This window comes from Typopeltis vanoorti, chromosome 11, assembly GCF_054136105.1.
Source record: "Typopeltis vanoorti isolate ZY-2024b chromosome 11, IOZ_Tvanoo_1.0, whole genome shotgun sequence".
Classification (NCBI taxonomy): Eukaryota; Metazoa; Arthropoda; class Arachnida; order Uropygi; family Thelyphonidae; genus Typopeltis; species Typopeltis vanoorti.
Window position 1 is genome coordinate 105,050,257 of NC_143559.1, and position 19,873 is coordinate 105,070,129.

The 19,873-nt window shown below is 36.0% G+C and overlaps 1 protein-coding gene across 3 annotated transcripts in view; it reads left to right on the forward strand.

Annotated features, from left to right (window-relative positions):
- Positions 1–19,873, forward strand: part of LOC150101904 (FYVE, RhoGEF and PH domain-containing protein 2-like) — a 310,945-nt gene that overhangs the window by 84,484 nt on the left and 206,588 nt on the right. Inside the window, exon 1 of one of the 3 annotated variants that reach the window (XM_090400011.1) lies at positions 14,535–14,858. The exons of the other annotated variants lie outside the window; for them this stretch is intronic. The gene's annotated coding sequence lies outside the window, so the exon portion shown is untranslated. Of the gene's footprint in view, positions 1–14,534; positions 14,859–19,873 lie in introns of those variants that run through there. 3 annotated transcript variants of the gene reach the window in all.

Genomic DNA, 19,873 nt, shown 5'->3' on the forward strand with positions numbered 1-19,873 from the left:
TATTAAATGTCTGAAATAATGTGGGTTCTACGGTCCATTTTCTTGAATACATGACGAAAAACCTGAGTTTCCGGGAAGGAAAACCTGCTTGCCCGTGCGAGATCGACTAACTCGGGAACTAGTCGAAAAAAGGCTTAGAAAAATTTCCTCTAGTCGCCGACTAGACTCGAAACCAAGTCTTTCTTCGTGCAGCCAAGTGCACTGGTGTGCAAATGCCACATCCACTGAGCTACATACTTTGTTAATTTCTATGTTACTTTTATTTGATTGTAATATTATTAACAAATTGTATTTACTGAATCTAACATACAGAAATTAAATGAAGTGAAAAAAAGACAGAATTTTTTTCTTATTCTTCTGATTTCACATTTGCACTGATGTTTATAGAGTATGATTTCCTACTGGTGCTTACGTTTAATTCACTTGATTTTTCTCCATGTGACATTTCAAAACAAGTTGAACTATGGTTTTTACGTAGTTCAATTATGTAAAACTCATTTCTATTAGTCCCAATTGACTGTTGTCCTCTCAGCCTGACATTTATTTCATAGTAGGGATATTTATATATGTGTTAACACAATTATTATATTAGATATTCTTTCCAATACAAATAAATAATTATTTATTTTTATTTCAAATGAAAATTAGCTCAGAAAGAAAGAAAGAAAAAAATATTTATGATCACAGCAAACAAGAAATTTATCAGCTTTTTCAAAGTTTCGAAATTCATGCAAATATTGTTTTCATCATTTGGTATCATTTAAATGAAGAACGGGTCTGGCTATTAAGTTCGTTAATGTTTTTTTTTTATTTTCTCTTCCAATGATAAGTATTATTTGATATATGCATGTTGCTTCACTTGATTTCATCTGCACACTACGATACTTATTTTCTACAGCAATCTTTTTAAGAGTTTTACTAACGTGTTGGTTTAAAATATCCAATGTCCCTCTGTAAAATAACCAAATTCTAACAGTATTTTGTGACTTTACAGGTGAAATCTTGTCCACTAAAATTCTGGCTATTAATTTAATACCCGATTTCCTTTTGCTTCCAAGAGTTGACAGTTTCTTGAAATTTTTGAGGGCTTGCATGAACAAATAAGACTTTTAATACACATTAATTTAACATATTTAACGTATTAATTCACTGAGTCAGAAAAACGTGTCTGGTTTGTTTGTGGCATGAAATTTCACAAGGAAAAAATAAATTTTTACAGGCTTACTTAAATTTGTATAACACATCAATGACACCCAATTTGTTCATTGAAATTTGCACATTTTATTTGAGTGAAATATTATTTACGAATTGTATTTACTGAATCTAACATACAGAAAATAAATAAAGTGAAAAATACAGTTTATTTTTTTGTTTCTTAATCTTATTGTTAAATTTGCATTGTTCAAAGGTTCTTCCCATGCTTGTGGAATTGCCATCATGTGGTTTTTGACAGTGTGACTCATCTGAAAGTTAATTTTCATTTGATGATCTTTGGGAATTTATTACTGTAGTAAAATTAAGGGTTGCATATTTATTTTTTTGAAACCAATACATATATTTCTGAGCATTATTAAAAGCACAGAATCTTTTATTATGTTTCCAAAAGCATTTAAAAGTACACATTATGGTTTCACGTTTTGGGCATCCAATTTCATTTAAATCAAGAACAGGCCTCCCTATTAACCTCGTTAATGTTTTTGATTTTTCTCTTCCTTTGGCAAGTAATATTTGATATTTGCATGTTGATTCTATCATCCAATCTTAGTTTGTCCAGTGATAGCGAACCAATTTCCCACTTCAGCTGATGGTTATAGTTTATTAACGAAGAATTCTGTTTTTAACTCTTTCAGGTAGTTCTTTCCAACTACAAGGTGATTTTGTCAATGCATATCTCACAATAATTCCATCAGAAATACACATTTCTTTAGGAAATAAATTTGAAGTCTTATTCAAAAGAAATTGTACATCAATTATGGCAATGATAACCGAAAATTCGTATTTTTTCACCCACTGTAGATTTTTCATATTTGTTTTCCTTCATTCATTTGGCACAACAAATAAATAGTTATTTATTATAATTATTATTATTATTTCACTGATTATTAGCTTTGATCTTATATTTTATGTTAACTTTCTGTTATAAAATTCTGAACAATTAGAACTTTTCACAAAGAAACTTTCAAAGAATTTTGTGGCTCACCCGTTATTTTTACATTATCGAACACAAAACACCACAACACAATACAGCAGCTGAAGTGGGTGAACGATTACCTTAAGTCGAAAGTCACTTGACTCTATGGTTTTTTCTTATAGTACTGTTTACCCTTACTATGCCCTACCCTGACCGTTCCTTCAAAAATTAACCTTTTGCACAGATGGCTCAACGACATGTTTTCACATGCTGTTGGATCTACTGTTGGTGTGTTTTTATCTTACTTTGTGTGGGGAAAGGTAAAATTTGTATTTGTGTTATCTGGAGAGTAAAAACATTTTTTCTATACAAACTTTAAGAGTTTAAGTCACGTTTTGGGTTAATTTTCTGCTGTCTCTCTGTAAAACAACCAAATTCTAACAGTTCGGATTTTTGATTATGCGAACGAATTGTTTTCAGATAACTCAAACATTATCAATAAGTAGCATTAGACAATTTCTAAAATAATCAATTACATGGATATCAGTTTTCAACACTTCCCCCCTCCCCAGTTCTTGGCATTAATTTCATGGTAGTGATTTTTTTTACAATAATTAAACAGAATTGCATTAAGGTATAAATTTGTGGATTTAAATATCAATTTCTAATCAGAATAACAATAAAAAATTCACTGTGTAGAAACAACAACAAAAGCACACATTTTTGTTCATTTAAGTTTACAAATGCATATTTTATTTTGCTGAAATACTATTTACAAGTATATTCACAGTGAAAAATTTGAAACATGTAATTACCTAAAAATATTTCATAATATTTATTTACACGCTTAACATTTTCCAAAGAGTCCAATGAATAAAATTTTTGTTACTCACTCACTGTTTCTTGGTTACATTACATCAAAATAGCTGGTCATGCAAAAGAGTTTTTAAGTCAGATACCATGGTAACCACACCTCCATACATTTGATATTGTGTCAGTCTGGAAATGACACCATGCCTTCCTAAACATTCTGTGTATTCTTTTGTCACCAAATATACACAAACAGTTTTTGTAAAATGTTCGTAAATGTCCCAAAATAAAGAATCTTTATCGAATTGGATAAAATCTTGAAAGTCTAATTTTACCATTGATGAATTTAAATCATTAGTGATAATTTTTCCCATGTTAAAACAGATGGTAATTCAGTTTCCAAAAATAGTAAATGATTATCAGTGTCACACATTTTTGGTGAAAATCTCTCAGTTTCTTCACAACTAATAGAAAAAACCTTACTTCCATCAGCTCCTGTATCATCAAGTATTAGTTTCCAATCTTGGCATTTCAGAATATAACACTCACTGAGGTCCATTTCATAGTCAACTCTTCTTTGCAAGTAGCCGAGGATATCAGCCCACTTCCTGCATAACTTTTCCCAAGTGGTCCTGGATAAATACATCACAATGTATGTGTCTTCTAAAATAATAATCGGTTTCCATCCTTTTAGAGCTATGTGAAGAGTTTTGTCTCTTGCTATTTTCCTGAAGAAAGACAATTTCAATGACTTTTGTGGCTCACCCATTATTTTACTTTACTTTCCTGGATACCAATCACCACAACACAATATGATAGCTGCACGGGATGAACGAATTGCCATAACTGCAAAGACACGATTCGTTTGTTTTTCCTTATAGTACTGTTTACCTGACCCTTAACCCTGATCGTTCATTCCGAAATGAAATTTTTATGCAGATGATTCATAGACATGTTTCTACATGCTGTTCAATATGATGTTGATGTGAGATTATCTTACTTTGCAACATCATAGGGCAAATCTTATCTCTGTGGCTCGAAGGGTATTTTATATCATTTGTCCTTATTATGTTAAGTATTTTATCCTCAAAAAGTGTTTTTGATGTTGGGCCATGTGACTAGTTCTCTTACTCATATGTCCAAAAATTGTTGGGATGAGAAAAAAAGATAGCATTAGGTGGTGGAAGTAAAAAGGTAGTCAAGAGGGTGACAGGTCTTCCCTGCAATGCTTCCCCCTAACCCCATCATTCCCCTATTCTTTCCCTCTCCTCCAGAAGATGTCTGCTCAGGGTAGTGGAGATGAGCGAGTTCATCATTTGCAGATATCTTTTAGTGATGTCACCTCCAACTGATACTGATAAATGCAGAGCAAAAAAAGAAAGAAAGAAATGCTTCCCTACAATGCTCCCCCACTCCATATTCTAACACGTCATCCCTCTCTACTCCAGAAAATGTCTGCTCATCAAAAGAATAACGTCACTTATTTACAACTAACAAATTATGTCACTCATATTCATCTGATAACAACACATCCACATCACGATTCCTTATCTTATCTTGATCTTGTCAGTAGTGTCCTACCAATCACGACACGATTCCTTATCCACTAATATATCTCCCTTTTCCATTCACAACACCAACGTCACTTATTTACAACTAGCAAATTACGTCACTTATTGACAACAACAAATGACATCACTTATCTACATCTGAAAACAACACCCCCCCCTCCCTACACGATTCCTTATCTTATCTTGATCTTGATCTGGTCACTAGTGCACCACCAATCACAACACAAATCTTTATCTCAACCATCACCCATAATTCCATACGCCAACCAAAACACAAGAACTGAACCCATTGACACATATACCCCCAGGGAAATTCCAAACATTACGAACTCAACCAATCACGTCACGATTCCTTATCTTATCTTGATCTTGATCTTGATCTAGTCACTAGTCCCTACCCTACTACTAACCATAATAATAGAAGGGCATGGTGAGATAGGAAAATTGGTCGATTGGGGGTCGATAGAAAAATATAAGACATCATTTTACCGGTAATATTTAATTCGGTTAACTTGAATTACCTCCATCCTGAATGACAACTCAATTAAGAGTGAATCGTGGGAACAGTGACATGAATAGGACCTGTAAGATGGAGCAAGGTCAAAATAGTTACGGAGGCCAATCAAGTAGGCCAAAATGACGTATTTACCAATAATCGGATATCAGTAGTTCCTGCCTGGCCGGAGCAGCGGGAGCGAGATGGCAACACGTGCGCAGTTGCTTATTTACTTATGCTTGCACGTATTCGATCCCAGTCTCATTTTTGCCATCGACATACAAGTGAGCGTTAATGTTCTAAAATTCATCAACATACATATTAGAATTCAATCGTTATTCATTCACGAACTAAACTTCTCTATGTTGAAGAATTGAGAAGAGCTGGTAGTAATACCAGTATATTAATACCACTAGTAATACCAGTGATATTACTAGTGATAGTAGTATTAATAGTAATATAATAATATATACTATATTATACATACAATAAACACTGTATGTATATAACTATAAAATAAACAATTTAAAACTCACATAAGCGTTCTTCTTCGCTTGTCCTATTATAATTACTTAATAGTAAAATAGAGGGGGGGGTCGATAAAATATCAAGAAACTCTTGAAGGGGTCGACGGTCAAAGAAGTTTGGCGACCCCTGGTTTAGGTACTAAGAAAAAAAAAAAACGTGGGAGAAAAAAAAAACGTGGAACAAGGTCTGGAAAGTCAAAGATGTAAAATTAAAAAAAAAGAAAAAAAAAAAGAAAGAAAGAAATTGTTTGAAAACGCTCTCTCATAGGATTAAAGAAATTGGCAAAAAAATTATAGTATGACCCATACAAGCTAATTATTATGATAACTGGCTGTTTACTGTCTTGAAATAGAAATTATAGATTGGCATCTTGTATAGGGGTAGTTTAAGTTCAGTGCTTAGCCTGCTACGACCGGTGAGTAACAGGTATAGTTCCTTCAATTCCCTATTTGCTTTTGCGTAGACATGATCAATATGAGCCTGGAAGCGAAGCGTTTATTTAGTTTGAATCCCTAAGTATTTGGCTACTGGTTGTCATGGAATGGGGGGTGCCAGACATGACCACTTCACTATCTGGGGAGACATTCACCTTCTTGTGAATAGCACTGCAGTGCTCTTGTCTGCTATGACGTCAATTCGGGATGGCATTTTTTTTTTTTTTTTTTTTTTTGAACCATTGTTCTCCTTCCGAGATTGCTTTTTGAAGTTTTTCGGTTGCTAATGTAGGTCGCAGGGAGCGGACCATTATTGTAGTATCGTCTGCGTATACGGTCATTTGGTGGCAATTGTGGTTGGGATGTCAGCTGGCAAAGAGCAGTGGTGATAGCGGGAAACCATGGGGGACACCTGCTGTGATTTTCGTTCAGACGATGTATTATTTTGTTGCAACTTCACTTGGAGTTTGCAATCGCTGAGTTACGATTTGGTAAGTTTCACCAGTCCTAGTGCGAATTCGCCCTGCAGGAGTTTGTAAAAGAAGCCCATTGTGCCATATTTTGTGGCCACATCCAGGAAGATCGCCCCTGTATGTTGCTTCCAGTTGAATCCTACATCAACGTTTTCCACGACTCAGAACTTGTCTGGAATGGTTCTCTCATTCCACCGAACTTTCTGCAGTCTTATTAGTATTTTACCGTCTTGGCTGTTTTTCCTTTTTGCAGACGAGCAGGCTAATTGGGTGATAGTTTTTTTTTTTTTTTTTTTTTTTTTTTTTGTGGAGGGAGGTGCCGCTTTCCCTGGTGTTTTGGGATTAAGATTATGTTTTCCATTAATAATAGCAACAATGTGCATCATGGCTTTATGTAGCAGGCGTTTGATCCTGTTACAAACTCTATCTGGTTCTGATGCCTTGTTATTCTTAAGTTTCGTGATGATTTCTTGTACCTCAACAGGCGATGTCGGTTGGATGCGGTTTACGGAGAATTTAGCGTATAGCATACCCAGGTGTATATTTTACTGATGAAGTCTAGATCCGCATGGGTGTTTTTTGTCTACGTCACGGTAAACCATACCACCTTCACTGTGGATTGGTAGGAGGGATTCTCATACTTGTGCGTAGAAGTTTAGTCATTTTCCAGGTGCTCTTCTATGTTTAAGGACTGAAGTTTTGTCTCCCACTGTTGATTTCAAAAGTTTTTAAGCCCATATCGAATTTCCCTGGTAGCCCTGTCGAGCGTTTGTAGGTGTTCTGTGGTATTGGCGCCTGGCTCTGTTCTTTTCACCAATCAAATTTTTAATCTCATCCTGAAGTTGGTCAGTGGCAGCTGTTAATGCAGTTTATCTGCTTTACCGAGCTCAAAATTTAGTCTTTTTTTTTTTTTTTTGAGTTGATAATAGAACTTGGCCAACAGATTCATGTAGAATAGTCGTTAGTTTTTGTCCATTTGATGATTGGAACCCGATCTGGGATATTTTCGTGTGTGATGACCCCAGGTGGAATTAAACTGGATTGTTTGTGGATGTGCGATCATCCATCGCTCTTATTTATCAGGATTCCCTGATGTCGAGGACAGGGGATTCTGCCACATTGTCGCACGTGGAAGCACTCCTTGCGTGTTTTTTTTTTTTTTGCTTTTTTTTTTTCAAGCGAACATGTAGTACTGAACATTATTATCATCTAAAACAGTGTTTCTCAACGTGGGGCATACGCCCCACAGGGGGGAAATTTGAATATTTTGGGGGGGGGGGGCAATTAGAAAATGTACATATTTATGTTATACTTTTTCAGAACTTGGCTGACTATTATGCTAGGGGGGGGGGCATCAAAATCTTTGAGACGTTGAGGTGGGGCATGATCCAAAAAACGTTTGAGAAACACTGGTCTAAAACTTAATGCGTGGTAGTTGGCTACCGTTTCTGGCTGTAGTTGAACTCTCCCATTTGTGTTCTTGGTTTTCGTAAAATTTATTTTACGGGTTTTGAGGACTATGGCCACTGCCGTTTATTGTTCCTTACCTCCAGAAGTACTGAAGGAACTTTATTTATATTGGTTCGATTTTGCTTCAATTGGGGTACAGTTTCGTTTAATGCTGGTTCCTTGCGTGGTTTTCCCTGCTGACTGTGGAATTGGTAATGTTCCTCAGTTTTTTTTTTCCCCTGGGTTAAATAGTAGCCAGATTTTGAGAACAAAGTCTCGAACTCTGGATTGTAATAAATATCTGAAGAGGTTGTTGGCCTCTCAAGCTCAACCTACAGTCGTTTGGGCCATTTCATTTGAAACTTCATAAAACTCCTGAATTGTGCAAACGCTTCCTCGAACTCTAAGCTTTCGCAGTGGGAATTACCCATTTAAAGTTGGTAAATCACCTGTAAATTTTAAGTTAAGGTAGGAAAATGAAATAAGATGGAAATAGAGTAAATCTAGCAACTACTTCCGGAGTAGTATCGAACCCAAAGTCACTGAAGTATACTGGTTTCCATAAATTAAGGAACAAAAAGAAAAATCATGATAACTGAAAAATTGTATGACGAATATTTATGAAATTCGGTGAAAAGCAGTAAGCTATGCGATATGAAAGAAACTCTCACAAATATAAATGAATTGTTAGTTAATTCAGTAAGAAATAGGTGCGTGAAAAAGACAATGCCCAAAAACGAGAGGTCAGAATGAGATTGTCACAGTGCCTCAATAAGGATGTGGTCACCCCTTACAGTAATACAGCCTCGCAACGATGTTCCATACTGTTTATAATGGAGGAGCTCAGTTGGTTATAACAACCAATGCTCGTGCAAAGCTCTCCTAAGTCCCTCAAGGGTTTGGGAAGGAGTTAGAGAGCAGATGTGGCTAGCCAGCACATACGTACAGTAGTCTCTTCTTGGAGATATTCGTCTACGAGCTTTACTTGATGAGGACAAGCATTATCTTCTTGTAGGATGTGTCTCCCCCCCTGTTACACCCATATTCGAACGAACATAGGGGTCCAAGATTTCGTCTCCATAAGTTGCAGCATTCATGGATCTGCTAGGAAGCACATACAGTCCTGAGTGCCCATCCAACGGGATGCCTTCCTAACTCATCACACTTCCTCCACCATAAGTGTCCCTTTCACGGAAAATAAAGGGACGATAACGTATCCATGGTTCTCTTCAGATCAGAGCACGCCTGATATCACTTTGTACAAACCAGGACTCATCTATAAACAATTATCCACTCCCGTTGGTCTTGGATCTCCAGATGACGTGGACCGAGCTCATTTCAAACATTCTCTCCTGTGACGTGGAGACAAGGACACGCAGGACTACCGGTCGTGTAGCATACAGACTATCTTATTGAAACCTCCTGCGCACAGTGGAAGCGAATATCAATGTTGCTGTAGCTTACGCGAAGCCAGATCGTAGCTGACTCCTGTTTCGACGAGCAGATAATCGGAAATATCCGTCAGACACTGAATGTTGGAATTGGTTCCACGGTCTGTGAATCACGAATGACTCACTTGCAACCATCTGGCAACCTCCACCTAATTTTGGTTGTCCTCTAGTCTTACGATGGTTAAATGTTTCGCGGCTATATCCAAGAATTTTGTTATCATGAAACGTCTTGTTCTCGCTCCAGTCAGGGAACAGAAATCCACTCCAAAAAAAAAAAAAAAAAAAAAAAAAAACACCCACTTTTATGCCGTGGCTCATTTGTATATATCGCTGACTGCGCCCTCATTTGTATACGAAAAGCAGACTCAGTGTCACTTCTACATAACATACCTCACTTTCAGATGTTTTACTCGATTTTTCTCTCTGTTCCTCAATTTCTGGAAACCAGTAGGCACTTTGTATTATCTCATTGAGTTCCTGATTTACGCTTACGCGTGTTATCCACACTTCATCGTGTAAGTATTCGAAACCAAATCTGACGTATAGGGCGATTCATCCTTATTCCCGAAGTGTCACATGTCTCTAGATTGCTAAGGAAAATAAATCTTGTACAAAATCTGTTGATCGCATCACATCCACTTTTTCCCAACATATAGTTCTGATTTTAATAACCAACACGAAATCTATTGATCGCATTACATCGAATTTTTACTAAAATTTGCCTGACTTTAATTTAAAAAAAAAAAAAAACTATTATCAAATGTGGAACCAATAGAACAGTCGTCACGACATTTACCTTTCGATTGGATAAATATCAGGGACGCGAGGAATGTTTATAATATGCTGTTTTCAGCTGAATATTAGTTTGTTTGTTTTTTTTCTCTTCTCGTAAAATCTTTTTTTTTTTTTTTTTTTTTTTTTTTTTTTTTTTTTTTTTATCCTACAGAGTAGGCCAACCAACCAAACGAAACACATCAATTTAATTGACATCATTACACTGGCTTCATAGCCTTAGTTGCCTTGAGCCATGATTCTTATTCTGCGCATGTGCACTATGCTAAAATATTTTTTAACTTTTAGTTCAAACGAATATTTATAGAAAGTTGGTTTGATACACAGAGCGTCAAAAGGAGTACACATTACTGCTAGAAACGGATACTACAGTTGTCGAAATACAAATCAAGCTTGTAGTTCCAAAAGAAACTTTATCATATATAGATACATACCACCTGGATTCTGTTTAGAAAAGGGGTCTTGAAACAAGTTGCAGGAATCACTTTGTATTATCAAGCACCGGTTTTGGCTTACTGAAGTTTATTATTTATATAGCTAAAATAAATCATCAGCTTTAAAGCATTTATCCTTTTTTGCATGCAACTATTTTCTTAAATGATGGATTATACGCTAGTAAAATAATAAATTATCAAAATTTCTTTTTAATATCGATCATAGCGTCTTCTTACGGCAGTTAAGTATATATCCTTCCCTAAGCAGTATCAAAGAAACTGTAGTAATAAATAAAAGTGACTTTGCTAAACTGGTCCTACAATTCATAATTTCCTAATCAGTATAAGATTTGAACTGACGATATTTTAACTGTTTTTTTTTTTTTTTAGAATCGATTGATGAAGCTACAAATATAATACATCGACAATTATAGTATGACCGATACACAAGCTAATTTTTTATAATAGCCAGCTATTTACTGTCTTAATAGACTTTCAGTCAAATTTAAGATATCACAGCGTTATCTATCGTATATAATTCTCTATTCTAATGATGTCTGTCGAATTTACTCAGCCCATTTGTCTATAAATGTCAACAGTTATTGCGATTTTACGGTCTGATTCACGTCAATTCAGAAAAATCAATTGCCAGGAACCAACAGGCAAGATTAACGATTGAGATTATGCAACTCAGTCTTATAACTACACTCTGTGGACAAAAGTGAATGCCCGCCCATGCAAAGAACAACTTTATTCCGGCATGCTTTGCGATCATTACGTGTTTCGTGGCATCTTGTCTCTCTCAAATTATTGATTGCTGGTCTGTAGTTTAACAAGTCACGTACGATGTTGGTAGCCCAAGATAATTAGTTATGGGACAAAATCTTATAGCACGAAGTGCCCAGAGCAACATAACCATTGCTGGAGAAAAATAAAGCCGCTTTCTTTTTTTTTTTTCCAAATTAAATTTATTTATTTATTTATTGGAGTAGGCATAATTACCGTAACGACTTTTTTTTTTCTCCGATTTCTTTTACAGTTCATTGGAATGCGGTTGGATTTTTTTCTTCACATTCCTGATGCCACTTTAAATTGGTCTATGATTCTGTTTATATCATCGTGTGTGCTATGATTGATATGTTGCATTTTGTAATGTACTTTGCCCTTCTGTCTATCTTGCAATAAATATATTTCGATATTGATGTAATATCCGAATCACAAGGAGGAGAAATGTGAAGCGATTCTGATAAAATTGCATTCTTGGTGAAATGATGTAAACAAACTGAGTTTTTAGTTTTCTTGCAAAGCAGTATTTTCGCTTACGAATTGTGAAATCGACTAGACGATCTTGAAATATTTTCACCATCTTGACCTCCTTCTGTTGAGAGACATAAATTTCATTGGAAGTCACCACAACCACAAATTGAGAGACCTAACGACCCAGAAGTCTTTATATATATTATAAATGAAATTGTGCAAAGTTGCTAATCGGAAATTGCTAGTTTTTTGTTGGGATATTCGAGTACATTGTCGGGAGTGTATCAAGAATATTCCAACACCTTGATGCTTTTATATGTTAGAAGGAGCATACTGGAATGCAGTATGTCAGAATCTGTTGTGGATGAGGTATACGACCTCGCCGTTCCACTTTTGTTACCTAAAACAATGGGTAGAGGATACACTGAGACTTTGAGAGGTTTGAAAATATCTAGTCCAAAAAAAAAAAAAAAAAAAAGGCCAGTTCCATGCTAACATCGTGTTATGGCAATATGAGCACCAATTCAGTCTTATTGTATCAAGGGATACACTACATGTTGGCAGTCGTAGCGAATGTATTTTCTTGGTACCCGTTAGGATTCCTGATACAGGTGGACAATGTTTGAATGTCCACAGTTTATATTTGCCTTTCGGTGGGAAAGAACTGAAATGGTTCGAATCCCGTTCAGTATGTGAGGAAGAACCTGCATAAGTACTTTCTTTGAAGGCGTTTATCCAGTCTCTTATGCAATCGTAGGCTTTTCCTCGAAAAACTCCAGGAACAGACATAATTCCACTGGCCTCATAGCCTTAAACTGACTCGGAAATAATTCCAACTAACAACATCATGCATAAAATTTATTCATCTGTTAGCGGTTATTTCCAGTCCCATTAATATGTTCACGTCCAAAGTAAAGATGTTCTGGAATGGAGTATGAAGGTAAGTGTACCATATCAGTGCCATTACAAGCGAGGACATGTGCCCAGTGTGCAAGATTATTAAAGGGCGAGGGTGGTCCTCTGAGACAGTAAATTCTAGAAATGAATTAACAATACATAACGAGCTGTTCGCGTAAGAGATCTGCCTCAGTCCATTCTAAGTGAAATGCTTTAGATTGAACGGATTCTGCACGGGCCGGCATCCTTGTGAAGCTCTTTCTACTCACTTAAGGCTTTTTCTGATGACTAAAAGGGATGCTCCTCGCAAGAGGACCTAAAAAATTAGCTGCTCTGTATATATTATTACTTATTTTAACAAGTAATACTATTTTTTAAAAGTCGAGATTAGCTGATAGTCTGCTAACCTCAACTTTTAAGCATTTGTCTTAATCTTTAAGTCTTTATCCAGTTAACCTTCGTTAGGCTTAATGAAAAATACATTTGTCATTGTTATATGCTTGTCTGATACACCGCTACAATATTTAACCCTTTCTTGAACCACGCAATTTAATAGACATAATACGCCGACTTTATAAGCCAAAATATAAATATTTACTGCTTTTGTAATCGGGAAAGAGAGAGATGTACACAATTTGAGTTGTTTTGGTATTATACCGTATAACAAACGAATGGCATTTGTTTATATTAGGCTTTCATTAACATTGCAGCATTATTTCTAACTTGTTGGCACGATCCTCTCTAAATTATTACTTAGGGAATAATTTATAATTCTATATACGTAAGTAAATCACAAGATAATATAATAATTGATGTCAATCCATCCAAATGAATTATCCGTTTCAAATTATATATTCACACAAAGAAAATATAGTTTACGAAGATACTGTCATTTTATTATAATTGAGTCGTACAGGAATGTGGATAGCCATAGTTCAATTTATATTCCGAGAAACATCATTCTATCATTTATCACCAAAAACAGCTCGAGAGGCGTTATAAAAGGAGGAATACCATATTAAAAATCTCATTTACTGCTCTCTCGGAGCAACCGTTAGAACGGAATGTGCACTCCTACCAAAAGACGCCTTCTTTGTTATTAAACTTGTTACTTTACCCGTTGTTGTCTTCCCACTAGAGGTCGCTCTTTAGACACCGCTAAAATAGAAAAATGGACAATAATCTATTTTGCATGCGCAACACCCACATAAAATGGAAAAAAAAATGGTGGTTTTTTTTTCGTCTTTGTATAGATAAGAGTGCACAATTAACTTGTTAGACTAGACGCATAATATATCACGCCCCACGCGTCCTGACGTCATAAAGGAACATGTGAGTTAATTTTTTTTTTTTTTTTCGTTGTTGGAACTTATATAATCACTTCACGACTAGTTGTGCCATCTGCCGCAATAATCATAAAAAAAATGGTACGTTCCTACTGTGTAAAGGAAACTTTTTAAACACCTAGCCACCCCACATCGTAGACGAGAGGTCAAAGGTTATTCATATCGTCCATTCGGGAGCAGAGTGTGATGACAGCTGACGAATGAGTAATTGCTCGACTACTATGGATGTGTTTCTACTAGATTGCAAGCGTTCTCCCACGTGACTAACTCTCGGAAGATGCGCGTTCAAAAGTTGACAGTTCGGACCATCCGGAGGGGTCACCCCAGCATCTTAATGGCCGCAAATGACTGCGAACACATACATGCGCAGTAACGTGCTCTCCCCCTTTTTGTAGCACTTGACTAGTCCTCTGGCGAACGTTCAGCTGGAACATCCCAATAGCTAAATTTATCGTCTCTCTCTCAAGTTTCCGAGGAGGGTGAGAACATCATAAAGGGAGTCGCTGTAGCTTCCTGTGGGTGCCCGCAGACAACTGTGGTATGTGTCACTGTGTTTGGGATAAAATGGATCTACTTTTTGCCGTTGGTGCGCTATGATGTCAAGTGCAACGTGATTTTTTTTTTAAGTTGGTTTTTTGTTTAGAGTTTTTATTTTGCTTTCGTGTATAGTCCTATAAGTAATACAAAATTTTCAAGGTTGTGACCTACTGCTCTACTGTGATCGTGGATTACATTTGTCTTTGGATAAGCTGTTTAACCGAGCCATTCACGGTCCTCTGACTGCTAAAGGTTAGTATTAGTAACTTGATGAAATGTCTATGACTAGATTTCCGCTAAATCCTATAACTCGTTGGTTGTTTATGAACAAACCATTTTGTACATATAAGAACTTTACCAAGGCCTTCCTAGAAACAGTTATTTATTATCGGTTAGTTGGTTATTTAGTATCCACTCAGCATCCTAGCAAATCGCCATAGCTATGATTTCAAAGGAAAATAACAACTTAATTTTAATCCAATTTTATTTGATTGATGAAGGCATATATACTTATAAAGGGTTCACAATTCGACAAAATTATGGATGTCAGTTTTTTAAGGGGTTCCGACTATTGGTTAGGATCCTAAGAACAGTACTTCCCTAACTTTTAGGTATAGGAAAGTGCGTTGCTTCTCCTGTTTTTTTAGCTTTTTAAAGTTTTCTTAAGTCATTTTTAAGGGGATGTTGATTAAATTGTGTTCCATGGAACCCTGGGTTCTGTAGAAGTTCCCCAGAACCTACCGACCACGAAAAGAAATATTTTTACATAGAGTTCCGCAGTCTCAAAGAGTTCATAAATTAAGTTAGGAGGGAAATAAGTATGGGTTGGTCGTTTTGGACAATTGGTTTATGGTCCATTAAATACAGCTCGCATGGTATGAGGGGGCAGAGTTTCAAAAATCCAAAAATATCACACTACTACGTACGATATGGACGAACCCTTACATTGAATGAAAGCCTATAATTAGATTTCATTCATTGTAAGGCAATAAAAATTTATTTCGAAGTTTTAAAGGCAAAACCTTAGCGTATTTACGCATTGTTTCCCTTTCATTAACACCTCTTTGAGGGGGAGGGGGGGAGAAGTCATTTGGGGAGGAGAGAAGTTATTTAGGGATGACTCCTTAATTGTATTTATGTAATTCTCAAGCATCGTAACAGAAACAGAGTAAAATCGATGGAATTTTAATTGTCAACATGGAATAGCTAATTCTTAATTAATGTAAATTCATTAGAGGATTATTGTCTTTGCAAGCCTCATTAACAAATTCTAATGAGAAAGAACTACCTCCTTCTCCTTTGACATATGAATAGCATTTAAGGATTTAAAAACTGTAAAAGAAACGTTAAAAGTATTTGCAGGTGACATGCATATTGAGGAGAGTGATTACGGAATATCCATGTTAATGATTGAAAAGGCCTTGAATGAATGATAAAGGCCTTTTCCATCACTAAAAATATAACAAACGTGTAATGGGTAGATTTTTGCAAATCGATACTAAAGGTAACATATTTATCTTTAGTATCGCGGTTAGCCTAGTAGCTTTGCGCTTCGCAACCATAGGACTGGGGAAGGAGTGTCCCAGGTTCGATTTCCGTCGAAGACGTGAGGAATTTGAGGATCTTCCTCAGCCATAGCCAAGTTAGCCGGTCTTGGGCGCAGGCAGTAGGGTTTTTTCCTCTAGTTTATCTGGCGTTTTTCATCCCACAAACTCGTGAACATACGCTACTACAGCCAAAAATATATTCCCCACCCCCAGCGACAGGTCGGTTGGGAGTGATACTAACAAGAAGTCGCATCTAAGTAACACGCGGACCCTGCATAGGAAGCGGGAATAATGCGTAGTGAAAGAAGAATACTAAAGATAACATTTATTATTATTTACTTACAAAACTAATCTTAAATTGACAAATACTGAATTTCAATTTCTACTGAACAGTGACGATTCCTTTGGCTACGAAATTTTATCAGGTCATCTGACGTCAATACTCATTCGTAGAAGTATTCGAATGTGATTGCGCGCTAGCGGATATCTAATCGATTCTTTCATCGAACATCACGTGATCAACGGCAATTTTATTCCGTTCCATTGTATGTTGCGTAATGATGTTACTCAAGTCTTTCAAGCAGCCTATCATAGATGATTAAAAAAAAAAAAATGACTCTCATCTATTCAATACTTTCTTTTTGAACCCACATCCCGGAGATGTATGACATTTCTGTATCGAGGTCAATATTTTTCCGTTTGTGTCCTCGGGTTTTTCAGAGAAGTATGAAAGGTGCTTTGTTTGATGCATGCCATGTGCTTATCGTCTTGGGTTTCTGGAGTCATGCAAGAGAATTTTGCAGCTTCTTGACACGAGTTCATCATCCAATGACGCTAACGCTGGGTACCAGCACGCGAAGTGGTACAGAATAAGCTATTGAGCGAGTTTGCAAACTTTAATTGCTTTGACTCGTGTTTATAGAAAGGAATTCAAGGGTTAACGGCAATAAACAGAGCAATAAATTAAATATCCTCTCTTTTAAGAACTCGTTTGTTGTATATTGAGAACTGCCATATCATCGTAGGTCAGTGGGTTAGACGTATTATAAAAAGAGAGAAAATTTTTAAGAATAACAATTTATTATTTTAGCTGGACAATTGGTTTTGGCAGCACAGCGGTATCTTTATTAATTGACTAGTTTTGACGCGCGTAGAGTGCTAATACATGGCCTGTTTTGCTCTCTCTCTCTCTCTCTCTCTCTCTCTCTCTCTTAAGCAATATAATTAAGAATTTCCCCTTATAGATTTTAAGCATTTTCCAGGTATTCCGGGTGTAAGTTAAAACTAGTAAAATTTAGGAAGTGTTGACGACCGTCTTACTACCGAGTGTGATAGAGCTATGGCAACCAAGCATATTCCGAATTCACCACGATTTTTTTTTTTTTGTTGGTTTGTTTGTGGGTCGGCGGAGAGAAGGAAGAAGAGGCAATAAATTGTAGAAGCATTTCGTAATTCCGGGAATGTAAATAGACGCAATGGTCGAAATTTGAGTTCTCATTTATCCACTGTCTCCTGATCCTCATCCTCCCCATGAAAGCGGTCCCCTAAAAGTTAATATGTAATATGCACCCAAGCTCAGAAGGGTTTGATTCATTTTTCTTTACGGAGAAGGGGAAGTTTGATAGAAAAGGGTTCACTTTCTTTTCCCTCGTAGCCCTAACCTTACATCGTTTTATTTTTATTTTTTTATGATGTCACTTAAAGGATAAAGTATATATACACATTAAAAAGTGACTTCACTACAAGACAAAATTAGAAATACTGAATCCAACATTATTTCATAGCCGAATATAGAAACTACAAGAGTTTCATGCCAGATATAGAAAGAGACTATAAAAGTTTCGGCGGATACAAGCGTATGCCAACCTTTCATGACAGGGCACTGGGTAATGACCTCCCCCCCATAATGTATAACATCATACATCTCTTAGGAGATGTGTTTTACATTATGGGAAAATACTAAGGACAGTGATCGGATCTTGCTCCACCTTTACTACGAGTTTCCCTGTCATTATCCCCCGAAACTTTTATAGTCTCTATCTATATCTGGCATGAAACTCTTGTAGTTTCTCTATTCGCCTTTGAAATAATGTTGGATTCAATATCCACTTAATTTGAATAATTGTGCATTGCCGAAGTGAAGCCTTTTGGTTCTCTTTTTCAGTTAGGAATACTGTTTTATATTTATTCCGGAAACGGAGAACACATGACAGGTGTGTAGTTACTAGTTGGGTGTATGATGCGCTAAGCATGGAGCTCACACTGAATTTCCCGTACTTCCCACTGAAAAAAAAAAAAAAAAAAAAAAAAATTCTTTTACACCATCACTACTTCATAATATTTCTTACTGCTGCATTTTAATGTTTCCCAATAGCTGTGTTTCAAACATCGGCATTTATTTGTGGAATTGCTATAAAGTAACATTTGGAACGTCGATCCTAGATTTTTAAACTACTTTGTAAATTAAAGCCTAGGATGGGAATGCAAAATGGAAAAAGTAGCGCAGGATATTTTATTTAATTTAATTTTCTATTGCAAGAAATTTCAATATTTAAAATCTCAATAGGGAACGATTTTGTTTGGGTTTGATTAGTTAGCCAAAATAGAACATTCGAAACAATGTTATATTAATGAATATATTAAGGCAAAACAATCTGGACAAGTTTTGTAATTAGAAGGCCAACCTAGACGAAGATATTCAAAACAATAAATTAATTAATTAAAAAAACCAGACAATTATGGCTGTTGAATTTACGCAATACAACCAAACGGTATAGTCTAACTCTAAATTCATTAATAGTAAGGTTTTGCAATCAGTATAATATTCCTTTGCAATTGCAACACGACAGTCCTTGTGACTCTGAGTCAATTAACACATCAGAATTTGCAGACGTCTATAACACAAACTACACTGTACTTCATAGAATATAGTGCTTAGTTTATTAATTAATTAGTATTTTACTTACAAAACCTGTAAAAAAATATTATGGCACTCTTAACATAGAAGACATAGGTAAGAGACATCACGTAATTACTAGGTGTAGCCTTTTGTTTAAATAAAAAAGTTCGGTATAATGCTAACAAGGATAGACAATTTTATTATCACTTCACCCTCCATCGGGAAAACCTAAGTCCCTCTAGAGCAGTGTTTCTCAACGTGGAGCGTACCCCACGTTGAGAAACACTGCTCTAGAGGGACTTAGGGGACAATTTGAAAATTCCCCCCTAAAAATGGGGGGGGGGGCAATTTGAAAATGTACATATTTATATTATACTTTTTCAGAACTTAGCTCACTATTATGCTAGAGGGGGCATCAAAATCTTTGAGACGTTGAGGTGGGGCATAATCCATAAAACGTTGAGAAACACTGCTCTAGAGTATCTACATCAGTGCTTCCCAAACTTATAGATGTAAAGGCCCCTATAAATTAAAATATTTCACGGCCCCCATCGAAAAAAAAATCGGACATATATTAATTATAATATTTATTGTATTTATATTCAACACGAAACATATACAGAGAATATTGCAAAAATCAAATGCAAATATTACATTTTTAGCATCTACATACACATTTGGCATGACACTTAGTCTTAAAACATTTTAAATTTGTTTTCATTATTTCACGGCCCCCTCAACAAAACTTCTTTTAATAAGTGGGCCGCGGCCCACAGCTTGGGAAGCGCTGATCTACACCATGCCATGAACTTGAATTACCT